Source organism: Palaemon carinicauda, chromosome 6 (assembly GCF_036898095.1).
Source record: "Palaemon carinicauda isolate YSFRI2023 chromosome 6, ASM3689809v2, whole genome shotgun sequence".
NCBI lineage: Eukaryota > Metazoa > Arthropoda > Malacostraca > Decapoda > Palaemonidae > Palaemon > Palaemon carinicauda.
Window position 1 is genome coordinate 175,750,964 of NC_090730.1, and position 14,212 is coordinate 175,765,175.

The 14,212-nt window shown below is 32.8% G+C and overlaps 2 long non-coding RNA genes across 6 annotated transcripts in view; one reads left to right on the plus strand and one right to left on the minus strand.

The window, feature by feature from the left end:
- LOC137642833 (uncharacterized) overlaps positions 1-10,262 on the plus strand; it is a 95,688-nt gene extending 85,426 nt beyond the window's left edge. For 3 of the 4 annotated variants that reach the window (XR_011044874.1, XR_011044876.1, XR_011044873.1), the window contains exons 2-3: positions 3,296-3,475; positions 5,306-7,374. This is a non-coding gene — a long non-coding RNA (uncharacterized lncRNA). Of the gene's footprint in view, positions 1-3,295; positions 3,476-5,305; positions 7,375-9,747; positions 10,106-10,142 lie in introns of those variants that run through there. The other variant, XR_011044875.1, reaches the window with a different exon arrangement.
- A 75-nt stretch (positions 10,263-10,337) lies between these two features.
- Positions 10,338-13,638, minus strand: LOC137642834 (uncharacterized). Of its 2 annotated transcripts, XR_011044877.1 has the most exons (3): positions 13,419-13,638; positions 12,996-13,129; positions 10,338-10,972 (listed from the first exon to the last, which is right to left on the minus strand). It is a non-coding gene; the product is annotated as an uncharacterized lncRNA (long non-coding RNA). The 2 variants fall into 2 exon arrangements; XR_011044878.1 differs by lacking the exon at positions 10,338-10,972 and having other exon boundaries at positions 12,951-13,129.
- Between the last annotated feature and the right edge of the window lie 574 nt (positions 13,639-14,212).

Sequence of the window (14,212 nt, forward strand, 5' to 3'; positions counted from 1 at the left end):
ATTTGTTGCCATTATGTTAATGCAATTTAGACTGCGGCGTTATATAATGAAATATATATGAAGCTGGAACCAATTGTAGTGTTACATAGTCTACATACTAACAGGTGCGTAGTAGTTAAGAGCAGGTAGTTTTATTTAAGCGATTATATTAATGTAATTTAGATAACTGCTTCATATTGTGAGATAGCTAAAAAGTGTGAATAAATTGTAGTGTAATTTTAACTTACCAACAGGTGTATGATAGTAAAGAATTTTTTTTTCCAATTTGTGGTTATATTAATGCAATTTAAGACCTACTTGATGGTGAGTTTTATAACTTATTACTAATACTACAAATGGATAGTTATTTTGATTTACGTAACCAACTATTTAATTTCCCGGGGAGATTTCAAAAACCAATTTTAAAGGGCATAAAAACTTCTTAATTTTTCTTTGCTTTTACTTTCATATGAGTGACAGTAGATGTATAGTGAATTGTTTTAGATATACTCTGAAAGATAATCACTCAATTTCTTAATATCGTGGCGATAGTTGTGCTGAAAAATTGGAGGGAGTGTGGAGAATTAAAAACTTTCGAATTTAATATATATACTTGGAAGCCCTTGATTCGAAAGGCACGCTAATGGCTTCATAATGGGTTGTAAGCAATGCATGAATAGTAACCTGTCATCAGTGTCGCATTAATACTTAGAAGTACTTAAGTGATTCAAATGCCATCTAATAATTCGTACAAAACACACTAAAGCTTTCATGGGACTCTAAATACATGCATATTAACATACTATCAGTTTACCTAACTTGAAAATTGTATCTGCACAATGGAATTGCAAAAATTGTAGTAGATATATACTCAGGTTTGACAGCCCCCAGTAATCGTAGAAAAAAAAATGGTAAAATAATTAGCACTAGTTCATTGGTTTCACTAAAAATGTCTTGATAATCGCTGATTGGTTCGATTATGCACTAGCGCTCCGATATTTAGAATGTTAAACTTATTTTGATTACTGGATTTGTGAAAAAATTCCACCTAAGAGTGAATCTGCTAGTTAAGCTTCAGAAGGTAATAATGTTTTTGTATATGTTAGCACTGTTGGTGAAAGTACTGCATTCCCAAACCTTTACATTCTAACCATAATCGGCATAAACTGGCGTAAGCTATTGATTGATTTAGCTACAATCAGTGTGGTTTCTAACAATATATAACTTTTGAGCAGTTTTTAATTTTTGTTTCGATAAACAATCTCCTAAATATACCTTAAAAAGTTGCGGTAAGGAATTTTAGTAGCGAGCCTGGTGTCTAGCACACTTGCCAATATGCAAGATGAAATTCGGGGAATTAAGGTACTTTGTAATAGTATCACAAGTCTTGTTAAATGATTAATTTTATCCTTTCCAGCATTATTTTTTTCTTTAATATTACACCCCAACCACACCCCATATCTAGACTTTACTATACTATCCTAGAGGGACACTTGAATTTTTCCAGGCAAACTGCACGTAAATTGAAGAAAAACCTAGACTCTATAACTTGTAGCACATAGAATTGTAGTTATAGGCTCTGGAAAACAGCAAAAATTTTTTTAATGTATTTTCTAATCAAAATTAATTGACGACTTATTGCGCTGCCCTTGCCTCCTTAACGTGATCTATGACACAATGTAGATAAGTAACCTTTAACGCACAACGTAATTCCCTTTATTGTCTTATTAAATAGGTAACTATTCCGTTAATTGATCACTTATGATGCTGCCGCTGAGCAAATGAAGTGCATGTAATAATTATGAAATATATTATCATTCTCAAGATTTTGTTTAGGGAATATCTTTATAATTAAAAAGGTCCTAAAAATAAGGAAACGTATTACAGTATGTAATTACTTAACTCCAAGGAAAAATAGAAGTTTTCTATTTCTATAAACTCAACTAATTTTCGAAGCATTGTGGTACAACCTTGACATAATTAGCCCCCCCCCCCCTCTTTACGCTTAGTTTAATATGCCCATTCATAGCCCGAAAGAGTACGTAAATCACAGTACTCGCTCCTCTATAGAAATTCCGTTTTAGGATGCAATTAAGATGGCATCTATTGGTTCTTTGATTTATCACATTCAAGATACTTTTTTGTTTAATCAGTTATTAAAGCATCCCTGTCCATATATGTACCAGACGCACTAATGCTAGAGCACATGCTTATGACTTTTGTGACTGGGTCTTTTTTTTCATATTAAGGAAAGGGATTGGTGTTAAGCCACCCCTAGTTCGTTAGGGGCATTGCATATCACGTTTAGGTTAGAAAAGTTTTAGTGGTCCTGATTGTATTAGTCTTAGTTGGATTATTTACAATGTTATACCCAGTTCCCCTAATTAGTAAATTTTAATTTATGCCTGTCTTTTTAGACTAGTATGATAATCTGTGTATAACTAAAATATATCCCACTGGAGTTCCCATAAAATTTGAATTGACTATGTAAAAATGATATAATTAAAGGTAAAGGTATAATTAAAGGTAAAGGTATAAAGGTAAAGGTATAATTGAAGGTAAAGGTATAATTGAAGGTAAAGGTATAATTGAAGGTCTGGAGTGTAAGGATGCAAGCTTGAAAAAGTATGTGCAAGAAATAAAATTGCTTCACTAAAAATAAAACCATGATTTGAGCAAATGCTGCAGTGTAGCCTTCTTGAAACTACGTAATTACTAGGGAATTTTCATAATAAAATGTTATCACCATAGTTATCAATTGGTTGAGAACAGATTACTTTTAAACTGTTGTACGTTGTAAGTATAATGGAAATAAGTATAATGGTAATGTGCAAGTCTTTCTTCAAATTTTTAATAAAAAGTTAGTCTTGAATATCCTAAACTAAACATTGTACATTATTATATACTGTAAATGGTTGAATTTATATGATTTATCATTTTAACTAATATTTAAACTCTAACCTTCTATAGTCTAAACAATTTGTATAAGCTAGGAAATTCAGACCTAAAACACTTTGATTAAAGTAGGACTTGTACATTCCCATTATACATAATTCAGTAGACAATAATTTTAGACAAATTAGTCCTCCCCCTATTAGTAATTATAGTAATAAATGAAAAATCTTCCAATACATATTCCAATATTTTGTACTTAACTGTATGAATACAGCACTACTGAATCACTGAATGTGCTCCAATTGCTGTTGTATTTTACTGGTACTATGTTCTTAACTCTCTCATATTCCATCATATTGATTATTGTTGAGCTTACATTATTTAACTTAGAGTATAGATTTTAATGAACGAATTATTTTAGGCCTGGAAAAACTACAAGTGGGGTCAACCCCGATGTGATTCGGATTGTAGCAGCAGCAGCAGCAACATTAGTAGTTGGGTCTTGCAGGACTAATATAAGCTGATGGCCTAGTAGCTGAGGACCTTTCACGAGACATCTGTTACGAAATGAAAAAGGAAATTCTCAATAACATCTGGCATGGTATGTTTCCTATTGCTTTTCAAAATAAAAAGGAAATTCTCAATGAGATCTGGCATGGTATGTTTCCTATTGCTTTTCAAAATAAAAAGGAAATTCTCATTGAGATCTGGCATGGTATGTTTCATATTGCTTTTCCAAATCAGTGTGTATTGGTGCATAAATCTTCATTGAATTAAGGATTACAATCCGCTTGTGGATTTTGGCTTCATAAGCAAAAACTGAATTTTGCACTTGTCAGGTTTTTTTCTAAGTGTTACTGATATGTTTAAACTGGTTAACTCTTAAAACTTCGATTTATTAGGAATGGAAGATTTAAGACTAGATTGTCATTAATCTTAAAGAAAAAAAAATTCAGGTAGTTTCCTCTATTACATCATGTCACAATTTGAGTACCTAATATCCTACTGTAAGGGTCAAGAGGAGGAAGTTTCATTTGGGTTATCCCATGTTTTTCACTTTACAAGTGAATGTGTGAATTTATGCATTTTCTAGTTTACCCATTTGTAATATAACATTTTCGTCCTTTGAAACTTAAGTTTTACTTGCTGGTTTACCTATTCTGTTCGCAATACAGCTCTCTCTCTCTCTCTCTCTCTCTCTCTCTCTCTCTCTCTCTCTCTCTCTCTCTCTCTCTCTCTCTCTCTCTCTCTCTCCCCCAAACACCCACACACAAATGACCATCTCTTATCCTCCATTCCACAGCTTATTCATAATCATGATCACGATCTCCTAAGCGTATAAACGCAAAGGGCTGCTGTTAGATTTCGCCACCCGTCCATATCTTCGAGCTTTTGATAATCTACTTGATCTCCGTCCTCAGTCATGTAGGCCTGGGGCTTCCAGTTCCTCCAGTGGCTTGTGGAGCCCAGTTGAAGTTTTGTGAACTAATCTCATGGGGATTACGAAGAGCATGACCAAACAATCTCGATGTACCCCTGGCCATGACATCATCCACATATGGCACTCGAGTAATCTTAGTTTCATTTTTAATACTGTTCTGCCATTTAACTCCCAATATTCTTCTTAGGACATAGTTCTCAAATCTACTTAATCTGTTGGATATTTGAGAATTTTGTTTTCAAATCTACCTAATCTGTTGGGTACTTTGTCATACCATGACTCTTGCCAATACAGTAGCACAGATCTCACTGCTATATAGCCTGAGTTTTCTAATTCCAGGTGACTAGAATTGGAGTTTAATGAAAGATTAAAAAATCACGATGGCTAAATTGAGTAGAATTTCGAAATCAAAAGATCCTGTATCAGAGATCAGTTATCAATTAGTTACATTATTATAAATCCTTAACTATTTCTCCTTCCAATAGTATTGAACCTAGAAATTTCCCTTTGCATTGTATATTTAGTTCTCCTTTCTCCTACATACCTTAAGCCCTACCTCCTATTTATTTCATGCATTCTGGTAAGCGAGCATTGCCAATGATGTGATGGTCTGATGAAGACCGTAAAAGCAGCACACTCTAGGCCAGTTAATTTCCTATTACCAATACAATCTAATCCTTCTGCACCACCCCCAACTGTTCATAGGCATTACAAAATCCATTAGGTTGAACATAGGTGAGACGCTTGGCTAAAACAATCCTCAGACAACGTGCACAACTATTTGTTACATACCTCGCCCGTGCGAGCTGCCTGAGGTTTTTGGAAATCTACAGATTCCCTTTTAAAAATATAGAAATATAATTTGATAGTATTTTTTTAGTTTTTCGTTTAAGTATTTTATAATTTTAAGTGTTGACAGTGTACTCTTTGGTTGAATTTTGTTAGTATATAACTGATAACATGTTAATTCAAATTAAATCTCTTCTTTAGGTATGTAATCTCCAAGAAGTCAACTGAGCCAGCCTTTCCAGTTTTTTCTGAATGTTGGAGGATCAAACTACCTGATGAAAGGAAACATAATTGTTGCTTTTATTATAGCTTATGACGGGACAAAGGACAGCGGTGATTTTGGAAAGTGATATTTTTCAAATATGGGTAAGCTCCTCTGTTTAGGGAATTCTACAAAATTATTATGGAAGGGTTTAATTGAATTAACCATGGAAATTATGCTTCTGTACCCTTGAACTATACAATAAGCCATAAATCTTTTTATAATTTAGGTCATGCTTATTTTTGCTAATGCTGTTTATCTATTGACCCGAATGGCAGTCTTCTCCTGTAGAGCTCAAAATTTAGTTTTTTTAGGAATTAAGCTTTTCTAGTTCATCTTTGTTAGGAAAGTCATAACTTTACTCTTACCAAACTTTTAACATTACTTAACTTTCACATCAATAGTTTATAGATTGACTAAAAAGTCTTATTCGCTAAGTGTGAAAACTAAGATAGTTGGCTTCGCATACTTGAATATAACCCTTGTATATTAACGTAAAAAATCTTGGTTTAGTCAATGGAAATTTTCTTCTAGTCCCTAAGAAAACTCCCAGTTTGATCCAGTTCATAAACTATTATAGTTGGTTACAAAGAATCATGGAAAACCAATAAATTTTTATTTCATAAATTTACCGTAACTTAAAATGTCAAGCATACTTTTGTTAAAAAGGCGAATGCTTTTAAAGCACCTTAAATATCTATTCAACTTAGATACTTTAAATTTTTTGAAGTGTTTTAGCAGTGAATTCATTTAAATACTCTTATTTTGAAAGTCCAGACACTTGTGGTTTGAGACCAGTATTCTATTGTTACCATTTGGGATTTTATAAAAAATTTCGAAAATTAATTCTAGTCATAACACTGGAATAGTTCAGATATTTTTAATTCTTGTTTGGGTTCAAAGATTCATATTGCAATGTTTAAGGAATTTGCATTCTAGAATTTATGCTAAATAATTATATATTAAAACTATAGTTAATAACAATTAGTATTTCATAGTTTGAAAATTGGCTAAATATATTGTTCGTTTGAGGCTTAATGTTTAGACAAGGTTTCCTTTGATATTTTTTAACAATATTTCTATCTACTCTCAAGATGTATTCACTTAACTCAAAAGTAATTAAAATATATTGTGGCTCAAACTTTCCTTAGTATATCAGGATGGTCAACAATGAAATGACAGTTTTAAAAGTAGTTATACATATATAAAAAAATACAGCCTTTTTACAGAAAAAATATACGTGAACCATATAGGTATAATTTTCAATAAAATTTTTCCTTTTAAATGCCCATATGTAGTAGTTTCTATCCGTAGTTCATACTTTCTAGTTATGATTTATGTACCTCTTAATCTGTTTTGATATTGAAAATAGGTATGAAATCTAGTTTTGTATGAAGTAAATTGATAGTTAGCAATATAGGGTCAGTTGAATATACCTGTTATTTAAAATACTAAAGGAAACTTATTGTAAAAAATTTAATTCTAGAAACGGTTATTGAATCTGAAAGACTAATTAGGTTTTAATCCTGGTTTGCATTTAGTGTTAAGCCCGATTAGCCTTTTGACTGTAACAGCGTCTTAGAGGGGAGATGGGGGACCTGTTCGCGTGTGGAAATAATTCCTTCCTAGTAGCCATAAACATGATAGTAAAATTGTTCCTGCATTTAATACAAAAAATTTAATAAATTCCACACCAGAATGCTACTATGGTTCATTTAAAGTATATTTTTATTTATATTAGCTGTTGGTAAGGGTAGATAGTCAAAATTAGCTGCTAGTGGGGGGAGGGTAAGTATGGTTAATCTAAACATTAACTGAATGTACATTTTCCCGTTGACTTTAACTGTTACATTGTATGTTCTCGAAACTACGGGAGGGTTTGAAGTGCCAGTGTACACTTTAGAGGTTAAGAATACGTACCTTGTATTGGTTTCATTGTATTTTCATACAAGATATGTTAAAGGATACCTTGTGAAACAGAAATGACTCAATAAAGATATAAATATTAGATGTCAATTTAATTTTAATCCCAAAAGACATTTGTAATAATTATATATTCATATTCACAATATGTGAAAATACAGTACAAAGCTACATACTTATGAAAGATGCCTCAATCTGTTTATCATATTTTGAATTATTACTTGGCTAGGCTGAAAAACTTCTTTAAATTTATGAAGTTTGAAAGTGAAAAGAATAGTGTAATTTGAAAAAGAAATGGGAGCCTTAGGACATAAAATAACAAAATTAAAATTATACCATGATTTATAGCATCCCATAAAAATGTATTAAGTACTGTCAATGGCTATTTTTTATATTTTGAATTCCATTATAAATGCATATTCAAAATTTTCGAGCTCCGTTCAATTGAGGAAATCTACTTTATATTCAAGAATATGTAAGTGTAATTTGTACTAAAAAAAAATTCAACGATTTTCTGAAATCAGGTTAGATTTGTCATTTTATTATAGAGTATGTAAAAGTTTATTGCAAGTATATTGTATGTAGACATTAAATTGTTAGCATAAATTTTTATGGTTCACTTGTAAAGTAAACGTATGAAAGTTAATCTTTCCAATTAAGTGACCTTTGGTATGAATTGGTTTAAGCTAAAAACGCTTTATTTGCAGATGAAAAGATTTAAAATAAGAATTAATTTTCTTGACTACGGTAATATTTCTTTAGGTTTTCCTTGATTTTAACTACCAAACTTTATCTGTATTGGAAATTGAGGTGCATAGTAACTAACCGTAGTAAAATGTCAATGATAATCATGAAAAGGAGACTTAGTATTAAAAAAAATCCATTTCATTTTAATTGTAATAATGATTAAACTAGACTTAATGTATCTATCCTAGCACCTTAGCCATTTTCTAACAAGTAGTCTTTGATTCGTACTGACCCTATAGCAATGTAGTGCTATTAGTATATTAAATTATTGCATAACTAAAGGGCTTTGCAGAGATCCCTTGGGCACTACCTCTTTATAACATTTTAAACTTTTCCTCCTGTCCTACCACTATTTCATTGTACCTTCGTTCTCACTCTTTTTCTTACTTTACGGGACTATTTTCTTAAGGGATGCTTTTCTGGTCCTTTACTGCAGGTGAACCTTACTCCACAGGAACTTCAGTAATTTTATCATTTTTCACAGGCGTTCAGATATTAGTTTTTCAAATCAACAATAGCCCAGCTTTTAAGTCCTCCGTTTTCACTGGAAACCCTTAATTTACTAAATATATTTAGCGTTTCATATGTTTACTTGGAGCTTATTGTATAGTTTAGGGGCCTCATATTTGGAAGCTCAAGAACATAGTCGACAGTTTCAACAACTTAAAACCAAATCAACTATTCCCCTGTCAAAATGATTTGCTCTGCTGAAAATAGAGCTTTTCCCCTGGAATATTTTGGAGTTCCATTATGATAACTTTACAATATTTTTTAACTTGTTTTAATGGGAAGCCAGTGTGAATTAGATTAGTAAAAGTGATACTTTCTAAGGGCGAAAACAGATTTACCTTACACAATATTCTGTTTTTTTCTTAAAGTTGCACTTTCGTTACTGTGGTAGATGAACTTAGTCAATCCTGGTAATGTTTTTAACGTTCCATTGCTGAATGTTAATCCAAGTACTTAATGTTCCCTAGGTGTAGATACTTTTTAAACAATATAAATTTAGGGATTAAATGTCAGTCAAGAGATAGATATTGTGACAGTTATTAGTCTACTTGAATACCTCAAATGTTTCTTAGGCAGTTTTTCTCAACTACCACAAACTCAGAGTATGGGTTTTTCAGTTAATTTTAGTAGTTTTATTGTCCATTCACTAACACTGGAAAGAATTTGGTTTAAAGTTTCAGCCGTGTCGTCTATAACATTTACGGTATATAAAATTGTGTAGTGTGCAGATAGTATGAGCTTCATTATGCTTTTGTAGGACTATCACTAGAGCAGTTGTGAGATGAAGATTTGTACAGTTGTATTAACAGATTAGATTTGTACAGTTGTATTAACAGATTATCTGCCAAAGTAGACTCCCATAAGGTACGCATCGTTTAATTGTTTACACAAGTTCTTATTTGCGCACATTTTTTTCTATCAAGTAGTCCTTTAGGCATTCAAAAGCGTAATACCTATAGACCACAGATAATTCAGTAGTTATGGCACAACAATCAAAAATAGTAAATTATTTATTAATATTTTCTAGCTTGCTTACACAACTGATACCAGTCTACTCAACACCAGGGTTTTTCCCTCATTCCTAAGCTTTTTAGGCAACCCCCAAAACATATATTGCAATGTTATTTTTTACAGCATGTGAAATTTGATTACTGTATAATTTTAACTAAATAACCTTTACTAATTAACCCAACTTTTGCAGAGTGCATTTTACGAATCAAAGATTGCAGAATGGGTCTATCGTTGATGCAGCATGGTGTCACAAGTCCTTTTACAAGTGAGCCCACTTTCTTTGGAGAAGACTTGTTGGAAGAAGCAGAGTCAGTGATGTTTAGTTTAACTTCTGTCAAAGGGCCACTCAAGATACCAAAGGCTACACTCAAGACACTGGAGTGGAAGGTGGTGAGATACCAAGGGTTTAAAGGACACCTTCCAGTTGGGGCTTAAGGCCCTTTTGCAAGAAGACACCTTCCATTGTGAGAAATTGTCCTCCCTTAGGGCTTGGTAGGAAAAAAAAGTGAAGCAGTGAAAGCATGAGAAGTAAAGACTACTTAACACAGGTTTTGAAACAAGAATTTTAAGTGGAGTAAAACACAGGTTTTGAAACAAGAATTTTAAGTGGAGTAAAATTAAGTAGAGTAAACGAAAGAAACCAAGTGGTATAGCAAGAATTTCAATTACTAAAACATATGTAACATTTAATATACAGTACAAAATTATATGTAAGCATCCTTTGTTCATTTTAATTTAATAGGTTCAAATACATACACAAAATTGATGTCTTCATTTTATTATCAGACGAGTTAAAAAAGTTCATCAAAAACAATTTTCAACAGTGTTTCACTATAGAATATATAAATCATACATAAGCCGGAAGAAATGAAAAAGATTGAGACATGGTATATTGGACAGCATCAACGGCAGCTGGGTGGGTGCAGTGGCAAGGCTGGCAGCTGGGTGGGTGCAGTAGCAAGGCTGGCAGCTGGGTGGGTGCAGTGGCAAGGCTGGCAGCTGGGTGGGTGCAGTGGCAAGGCTGGCAGCTGGGTGGGTGCAGTGGCAAGGCTGGCAGCTGGGTGGGTGCAGTGGCAAGGCTGGCAGCTGGGTGGGTGCAGTGGCAAGGCTGGCAGCTGGGTGGGTGCAGTGGCAAGGCTGGCAGCTGGGTGGGTGCAGTGGCAAGGCTGGCAGCTGGGTGGGTGCAGTGGCAAGGCTGGCAGCTGGGTGGGTGCAGTGGCAAGGCTGGCAGCTGGGTGGGTGCAGTGGCAAGGCTGGCAGCTGGGTGGGTGCAGTGGCAAGGCTGGCCGGGTGATATATAACCCGAAATTAAATTTTAGTTAGGGTGGAAGTAAATAACTTTGCCAGAAAGAAGATTGGTATGCCGGAACTAATTTCCAATCTTTGTCCTTGTTCTCCAAATCTTACAAGACAACCTGGAAAATTTGTAAAGAATTAATTAATAGTAGTTGCACTTTTTTAATATAACGTACAAATTTACAACAAACTTTGAAAAACCAACTTTGAAAGCATTAGTTAAAATTTTATAAAGCATTAGTTAAAATTTTATAGACCTGTATTACTTTATACAAGATTTCTTCCTTTCATAAGATATGACCATCCATATTATAAACCCCATTGGTTAGATTTCAAACGAATATGGTATAAAAACCAATAAATTATAGTAATCTATTTGCAATGTCTCAATAACACTGTTTTATTTATATATTACTATTTGCAATGTCTCAATAACACTTATTTATATTTTACTTCCTTACTACTCGAGCCGGTTTTCAATACTTTAAAATCGACCTTCAAGTTTGAGTTTCTCTTAATGTTTCATAAAAGTTACTGGAATTTAAATTTTTTTTTTTTACAATCAGCAAAGTAAACTTGAAACAACTGAACTCTAGAAGACATGAAATCAAAGAAATTTCAGAAAATCCAAAAAATGTCAGATAATCAAGAAATTTCAGAAAATCCAAAAAATGTCAGATAATCAAAAAAAGCTAAGTTAATATCAATGGCACCTGCAAAAAGACAACGCAACTATAGTGTATTTTATGCATTAACAAAGTAAAACTCCTTTAATTCCATGGCTACAGATCTTTCTCCTGATATAATAATAATTCCATCTTACTTTTTAGTACATAAACCTAATTGGAACCATAGTTTCTTTCTGCAATTGCTCATTTATACTACTAATATCTTAGGCACTGGTATTCTGTGGTACATGGTATTCTGTGGTACAAACTAACCCAATCAGAATCTACATAAATTGGAAAACTGAAGTTTGCTAAAACTTTCTAGTTTGCTACGGTACAGTAGCTTTTCAGGTCAAGCTAGTCATGGAGTAAACTGCCAACAGACTAAGATTAAAATGTACATAGACTAATATATCCAAAGGTTTCATTGCAATACATAGCAATGTCCCCCCAAAAAGTTGAACATTTAAATTTGGAAGGGGAACTGTATTTAGCATATTCAAGTAATATATAAAGTATATCTTTTATAATTGAATTTGAAAATTAGTTAAATATCTCAGTTACCGTAATCCAAGTGCTGAAGTATTTTAGAATAAATTCATGCTGGTTTGAAATAATTAATGCCAATTTGAGAGAACAATTTTCAAAAATCAAATCTAGTTGATAAGCCAAGCTAAAATCAAGTGCAAAACAGCCGTGGCTACTTGTGCGAGATTTAGTCTATTATAAAGTAAAAACACAGAAATAACATTCTTAAACCCTTTACACAAATCAACACTAACGTTTGTTATATGTTACTGAATGGATTTGTTGATTTCAGCTAATATCTCAATAGGACATGGGTAGCCATTTAGCACCCAACAGCAATCCAGTACAAAACCTTTGTTGAGTGTGGTTAAAACTAAAAAATACCGGTTAACAGATATGCACTTTGTGACCTGTTCAACAAGTACTCCAATATTATCTATATATACTAAGAACGGCACTGGCTTACTAGAAGAGGCACTGGCTTATTGAAGATTAAATTATTTTGCATAAATTAGTACTAAGAATTAAGTGTAATATAAGTCAATCTCTACCAGTAATTTAACATTTCCTGAGAATGTAAACTAAAGGTTGAAAGGAGGTATTTAAAGACCATTGTCCTGGGCTAAACCAGGTAAAGTACCTGAATAAGCAATAGCACCATCAAAGAAAGTTAAAATGAAAACTGCAGAATTCTAGAAAATAATTTGGCTATAAACTGCATAGGTTAACCAATTTTTCTAAAGTTCAATGAAAAAGTAACCTATCAAACCTTGTGCACCATCAGCCAAAATATGGACTAGGGACCGTTAATCAGCTTTATACTGAAAAAAAAAATGTATTGCTAAACTTACTCAACCATATCAAAAGTTCATTCAATAACTGATCAAGGAAAATCTAAGTATCTAGTAATATTAGTTTATTGAAAAAAAATATCACCATATCTTACTTCATAAAGTTTCCATGATTAAGTATTGCTCAAGGCTTTTTTTTTTTTTTATTAAGAGTTCTATTGCGAGTGATCCTTGTCCTATGTTCTAGTGGTTCATTGTGAAAAATCTATCTTTGATACAGGATGTTTACCTGAAAAAATTCACAGATTACAAAAAATTCGGGTAAACATATTATGGAGTATATTGCAGGTCAATATATAAATTAATATTCAAAATATTCTTTAGCAATTTCATACAGTGAGTATGAATTTTACTCAAGCAAGCAAGCTAATTGGCACTATATGAGCACACGGGTTTTAGAACTTTACCAATGTGAAAGAGACTAAGCTGAACATTCGTTAAAAATTTTTGCTATGGAATGGCTACTATATTAAGCTTATAATAAATCAATCAGTCTTACAAATCCGAAGGTTATTTACCTATTATTGTGCAAGGGGGGATTCTCAGAGATGCCTAGTATTCCAAATATTAGTCAGTTTGCGACTGATACATGCCCATCCATGTATCCCTCACTACTCGAGGGCTCGCTGACTTCCTTATACAAGAGCCTAAGCATTATCAGTAGAAAAACAAATTTATTCTTCATGTCAGTGGAGAATCTTCGCTATCACACATGTAGACACCTGAAAAATTTGGTAAAATTGCTATATTATACCAAAAAATCTTTTCCATACTATTTAACTTTAGTTCCCACCAATTAATGATTTAAAATTTCAAAATTTACTCACCTCAATATTTAGAATAAGTCATGAGGTTTTATATTCTTAGGAGGATGGTTACGATAAATTTTACTACACTTTGTTTAGATATTTAAGCTAGTGTTAATATAAAAGCAAATGTCACTATAGTTTAAAATCAGTAAACAAAGAAAAAAAAACTTTTAAAACCTTCAGTGGCCCAAATGTCAGCCTTCGAGACAAATCACTGGCTAATTTCTAGTATTAATTATTAGTGTAAAATATTTCATTTTCATAATGCAGGAGGCTGAACATAATTCTTGGTATTTCAAAGCTCTATTCTGGAAGCAACTATCCTTTACCTCAATCCTTTTGCACTTAGCTAACACGGCGTCAGTTTACCATATTTATAGGTGAGCATATACATGTGGCCTATATTGAACAATATACCGTGACCGACATTACACAATATACCCAGGACCTGAGACCAGCATTGCAAAAATAATATACCTGTGAGCGGCATTGCACAAGTAACA